Raw genomic sequence first — 6,206 nt, forward strand, 5'->3', positions numbered from 1 at the left:
AGGAAGCAAATGGGAGATTCAATTGCCAGAGTCTTATAGTATTAGTACGTTTTAATAATGATTGTAAGTACTTAGTGTAGGCGGATTCAGGATCCTCATCTAAGGCCATTTACAGCGTATTATTGATTGGATTTTGTCTGTTGGTCCAAATTTTGTACCATGTTTTTATAGTTATATATCGCCTTTGCACAGGCTGCTGCTGCAACCCAAACTCTAGACTCACCTGGGCCGGGGAAGCATTGCAGGGTAAAGAGAATGCTTTCTTGTAAGCTTTTGTTTGCGAGGCATTCAGAGTTACAGCATTCTTCCCATGCTGAATTTCACTTGCATATGCCACTGTTGGCAAGAGTTTAGCTTTAATAACTGCTAGCAGCGGTGTAAATGATGGACCTTTCAGGTTTCTTGCCATTGAGCAGAATGCAAATATTAGCCCATTTCCTTTTTTTGTTGGATCCATTATCAGTAACTCTACTGTAATCAAATCAAAGTACATTTACAATTGCATTTCAAACTATTTACAAACTGCATTACTACTGTAAAGTATTTATTGCTTATCTGTGCCAGGCTTGCTTGGTTCCATAAAATAAAATAAATAAAATAATATTTTTATACAAAAACAATTGGTCTGAAGTTCAGTCTTTGAGTGTGTGAAATCATTTGCTGATTGAGTTTGTACAAAAAATACTTAACACTGTCCTCTGATAAAGCCTTACTGCTCGACCACAGTGCCACAAATAGAGAGTGAGGTCCTATCTAACTTTATTTCTGCCTACCTTTGGGGTTTCACTGGACTCTGTGCACACTATACTCTTGGGGGTCTTGTTGAACCTTTCAACAGGTCCATTGCACTGTGGATGGTAGGGTGTGGTAAACTTGTAGTGTACACCACACTCTTTCCACATTGCAGTTATGTAACTAGGCATGGAGTTTGTACCTCTGTCTGCCAAGACCTCCTTAGGAAGCGCCACTCTGGAAAAGACTCCCAGAAGGGCCCTAGCCACCACAGGATCTGTAGTGGTTACAAGTGGAATAGCTTCTGGATACCCCGTGGCATGGTCCACCACCACTAGGATGTAACTGTGTTCAGATGCTGTTGGAGGGTTTAAGGGTTCAAATATGTCTATCCCTACCCTCTCATCCCCAACCACTGGAAGGGAAATTAAGGGGGCCTTTGTATTTCCACCTGATTTACCACTGGCTTGGAAAGTGACACAGGAGCGACACAACTTGGTATCTTCAGACATGTGGGAACAGTGAAAGTCAGGGACAAACCTGTCCCGAGTCTTGCTTTGCCTAAGATGTCGTGCAAGGGGAATGTCATGTGTCCGGGGAGAGAAGACACCCCCTAAATATCTGAGGTATAACCAACTTCCTAGTGGCACCAGGCTTGGGGTCTCTACACTCAGAAAAAAGAAGCTCATCTTCCCAATAGATCCTATGGGACCCACTGACATTCCCTGCCTCCTCAGCAGAAGCTTGCTCTCTGAGCTGTTTCGAGAGATGGGCAGGATTTCTGGTCCAGACTCAAGTCTGCCATGGAAGGGCCCTCTGCCCCCAAGAACTCTGCTGTGTCAGGCCCAAGTTTCTCTGGGACAGTTCCTTCACAGGAGTTAAGATCATCTCCCTCAGGAGACTGGTCTTCCGTCGGAGTCTGAAGGAGGATAATTCCTTACCATTCCTGCTCCTTCTCTTAGGAGCTGGCTGGTCCATATTTCCAGGATCCAGAGCTCCCTCAGTGCCTGACTGTTTGGCCTGGGCCCTAGCAACAGCAAATGCACTGGCAGAGATTCCCATCATCTCTGCATGTGTCCTGAACTCCACTTCAGACCAGGCTGAAGTTTCTTAATCAGTGCCCAACAGACAGTCCACAGGTAGGTCTGTGCAAACCATAACACTTTTAGGGCCAGTTATCCCTCCCCAGCTGAGATTTTCAACTGCTAAAGAATGATCAGTCCTGACATTGCTTGCATTGGTCACTTGGTAAAGTTGAGCAAGTATGATCTGATCAGAAGACACACGTTTCTCTGTCACCATAATGACACTGGCCCCTGTGTCCCTGTATGTCACAGCTTCCTGACCATTAATCAGAGGCTGTTGTGTTTACTTATCCAAGTCAGTGGTACTTACAAGTTAAGTGCTACTGTCACATACAAGGACAGCCTGACTAGGCCACAACCCACTTCGGAACCCAAGGTTAACCCTACTAATCCCTTCGGGGCACTACTACTACTTGTACTGGTACTGGGGGCGCTAGTTGCCTTAGGGGCAGTAGTAGAAGGTTCTTTGGTGCTAGCTTTAGAGCCATTGGCATCCCTTGCTCTGTGGCCTTTCTCTTTACACAAGTGTCACCAAAGTATCTTGCCAAAGGAAGAGGAGTTATGGGACCCACCCCCAGAGGAAGATTTTCGGGGACCTTGTGAAGATTTATTTTTATCTTTACCTTTCCCCCCACCCTTCTCTTGGGCCTTTGAATAATGTTGCTTCTTCTGGTCACCTCCACCACCATTGTTTTTCATCTTCACTCTGATGTAAACCCATTTGTCTGTCTTCTTTCCCAATTTTTGTGGGGAGGTCAGATCAAATTTCACCAGGTACTCTGTGCAGCTGCGGATTTGGACAGTTATTAAAGAAGTGCTCCCTCATCAACAAATTGTATAATCCCCTCAAAGTCATGCACATTACTGAATCCAGCCTTTCAGAGCCTTAATAGCACTGTCTACAAAGTCAACCCAGTCTTGGGTGCATGCCTTCTGTGTGTCCCGAAACCTAACCCTATATTGCTCACTGGTTACACCAAACCCATCTATGAGGGCACTCTTCAAGACCGTGTAGTTGCACAGTACCTTCCTCTTTGACAGTGAGAGGTTTGTCTCTGCCTTTGTTAGCAAATGTGCCATGCACTCTTCAAGGCAGTGATCCATTTATGGATATTTACCCCCTCCTGGTAAGGAGGGGGTATCCTGCTCAGGTTCTTAGTATCAAATGATTGCTCCCTGAGCATAGGGACACTAGTGCTGCCACTGTGGGACCCTAGTCCCAAATTCTTCCTAGCTCTTTGCACTTTCAAGGTTTTCTTATCATGGGACAGCTATTCCTGCTTCATCCTGAACTTGGCTCTTTGAAGCTTGAGTAGGCGGTATTCCCTTTCTGAGGAGTCCTCCCTCTGACTAGAGATGGAGTTTCCTATGGAATTGTTAGTGGCACTGGAATTGACAGAGGATCTAGACCTCCCATGTACTCTTTTTACCCTCTCAGGAGAAATAAGGGGGGGTTCTATGTCTACTGATTACCTCTGTACTATCTGTACTTTTCCCTGGGGGATCATAGTTCAGAGTGTGGAGTCATGAGTCTCTTCCTGATCATGCTCAGAATTAGTGTCACTGGGGTGAACCACACCTGGCCCCCCTTCTAGCGCCACCCCACCCACATTGTTCTGCCCCATGTCTCCGCAGGCCAGTTTACAGCTGCAAGACAAGTTCCCATAGGGAAATGAAAGTATGCGACTGCACCACGTGCGATTGCATTGTCATGGCTGTGTCGGGACCGCCGACCGGAAGTCAGTCGGTCCGAGACGATGGCGATGGTGGGTGGCCCGACATTGTAATCAAGCACTCAGTGTTGGTTGAACAAAAAAAGAACCACACAGTGTATACATAAAATATGTCCATTTATTACACAACACTCAGTAACACATTGGTATATCTCCTACCCGGAGACATCAACACAAATACACAATTCTTCAATTGCAAATAGGTAAGTAAACACAACACACAGTGATCTGCAAGGGGAGACCAAACCTTATTCTAAAAGAGTGGGATGCAAACTGTGACCAAAGTTAGGACTTGGACTAGAAGACTCAGAGGAGCTGGGTACACAAGGAACCACCCAAGGTAAGTACCCAGGAACCCGACCTAGGCAGTGTGCAGAGTGGAAACATAGCTGCATACTCAGAAGTAAACGGGAAAGTCGCGCTTGCAGTTTTGAAGAAGAAGTACCCTTCCCACTGCACCCTGAAGCAGCCCTGTGGAAGACAGCAGTTGGGAGAGTCGCCATACTCGTGGATACCCCAGTAATCATGATACCTACCCCAAGGAAGCCGGGTGCATAGGTGCATAGTGACATCGGAAACTGACATCGACCATAATGGTAAACTTCAGAAAAGATGCTGCTAGCGAAGGCTGTGCAAGAGTCCTGTGGAATCAAGGGTGGATCTTTGAAAAGGAGAACCTGTAAGCAGAGAGGACAGAGTCTATGCAACTCGGAGGTGACCAGGAGGCACGGAAGAGCAATGCCCACTAATGTAGAAAGGTTCAGGTGTGATGACGGTGACCTTGTCGCCGCAGCTGTGAGGATCAGGAGACTCTGAGGAAGACCAGAAGCCATGCATGAGCTGTCTCACATTGGAAGTAGAGAACCAAGGGGGTCGGTGTCCAGCAGGAGCACCAAGAAGCCTAGGCACCTGCAACAAACATGGAAAGCGAACAAGATCTAATGGACTCACAACAAGCAGCAGAGTCAGAGCAGGCCAGAGCTAGCAGGGGAACCCACTGGACAACACCAACAGAAAAAGGGGATCCAGATTGAAAGTAAAAATACCTTAGTGTTCCTAAGACAATACCTGTATTCAACAGGACACTAGGTATAATTAAAACCTAAACTAAATGGGTACATGGAGATCAGTGACTCACACCCATTTCTGAAGGTGTTGTCCAGTAAGATTTATTTAAGAACTCCCTCCTTCCGTTACAATCTTCAAGGAGGTTGAGTCTGCCTCAGAGGCTTTGCCCTACTGGGGGGCGGAGGGGGCAGAGGATTCTGATGATGAAACATGACACTATTAAGTGTGTGAGGTTTCCTGTTCCATTAAGGATAACCTTTCCTACCTAAAAAACAAAGGTTTAGTTTTCCTTCCTAAAATAATATGTAGACGTGTTCTAGATTAAACAAATTGAAGCACAGAGTACACCATGAAGTTTGCCCTTAAGCCGTCACTGTACCAATTTTTGTGTTTATGATAAGCAGATCTCGACATATCCCATTTGATGGAAATATTTGGGCAGCAAATGGTACGTGGAATATTTATCATGGACAAACAAACTTTGTCACCTATTTTGTATGTGGGGACAGGAGGCTTATGTTTATTCGCCTCCTTTCTCCGCATAATGTTTGCCTTATGGAGATTGAGAAGTATGTTTTCTCTTTCATCTTTTAAGGTCTTCAAACAAGTTAGAACTGCTGGAACTGAGCCAGTGACATCAGAAATGTCTAAGATAGGTTGAAAATGAAACCTGCTCAAGGTAAAAAAGGCTGAGAACCCTGTGGTGGTATGATTGGCATTATTATAAGCAAATTCTGCTGCAGGAAATAAGGATTTCCAGTATGTTTTAGAGGAAAAAACATAACATCTCAAGTATTCTTCTAAAGTTTGTTTGTGTCTTTCTATTTGATCATTGGTCTGTGGTGAATTCTGAACGTCAAGCCTCTGTAAATTCCTAGCTTGTTGCATAAGGACTGCCGGAATTGGGAGATGTATTGCGGACCTCTATCTGAAATAATCTTGGAAGGAAGGGCATAAAGTTTAAATATATCTTGATAAAACACTTTGGCCATGTCTAAGACTGTGGGCAGGGTTGGAAAGGTTGAATAATTACCCATTTTAGTGGAGTCTACTGTTACCATGATAGCTGTAAAACATTCAGAAAGTTGTAAATCTTCAATGAAATTAGTAGAAATGATTTACCAGTGTTTAAATGAAATCTTTGGTGTGATTAATAATCCTGCCTTCTTTTGTGTTGTAGCTTTGTGTTGAGTACATATATCACAAGTGCTGTCACTTGATGAAGAGTAGGCCACCAGAATTCTCTTTCGGACAAGATCTTCTGTAACTCGTCGTCCCCAATGGCCAGAAATCAACGAATCATGACATACATATAGCATTGCTTTTGGTGAGTGTTTTGTGGGAACAAAAAGAGTTGTGTTGACTAAAATAAGACCATTGTTTTGTTTTATTTGATGGCATGGATAGACTTCTTTTAGTTTCAGTACGTTAAAACTTTGGGTTTCAGTGCAGATTTTTTCTAGGAAGGTAGAATTTATGGGGGACACAAAAGCCTTGGAGTCAATTATCCTTTCAGGCTCCTTCTGATAAAGTGGTTCATGATATTGTCTTGATAGAGTGCCAGCTACTGTATTCTCAGATCCAGGAT

This window comes from Lissotriton vulgaris, chromosome 1_2 (assembly GCF_964263255.1).
Source record: "Lissotriton vulgaris chromosome 1_2, aLisVul1.2, whole genome shotgun sequence".
In the NCBI taxonomy this organism is placed as follows: domain Eukaryota; kingdom Metazoa; phylum Chordata; class Amphibia; order Caudata; family Salamandridae; genus Lissotriton; species Lissotriton vulgaris.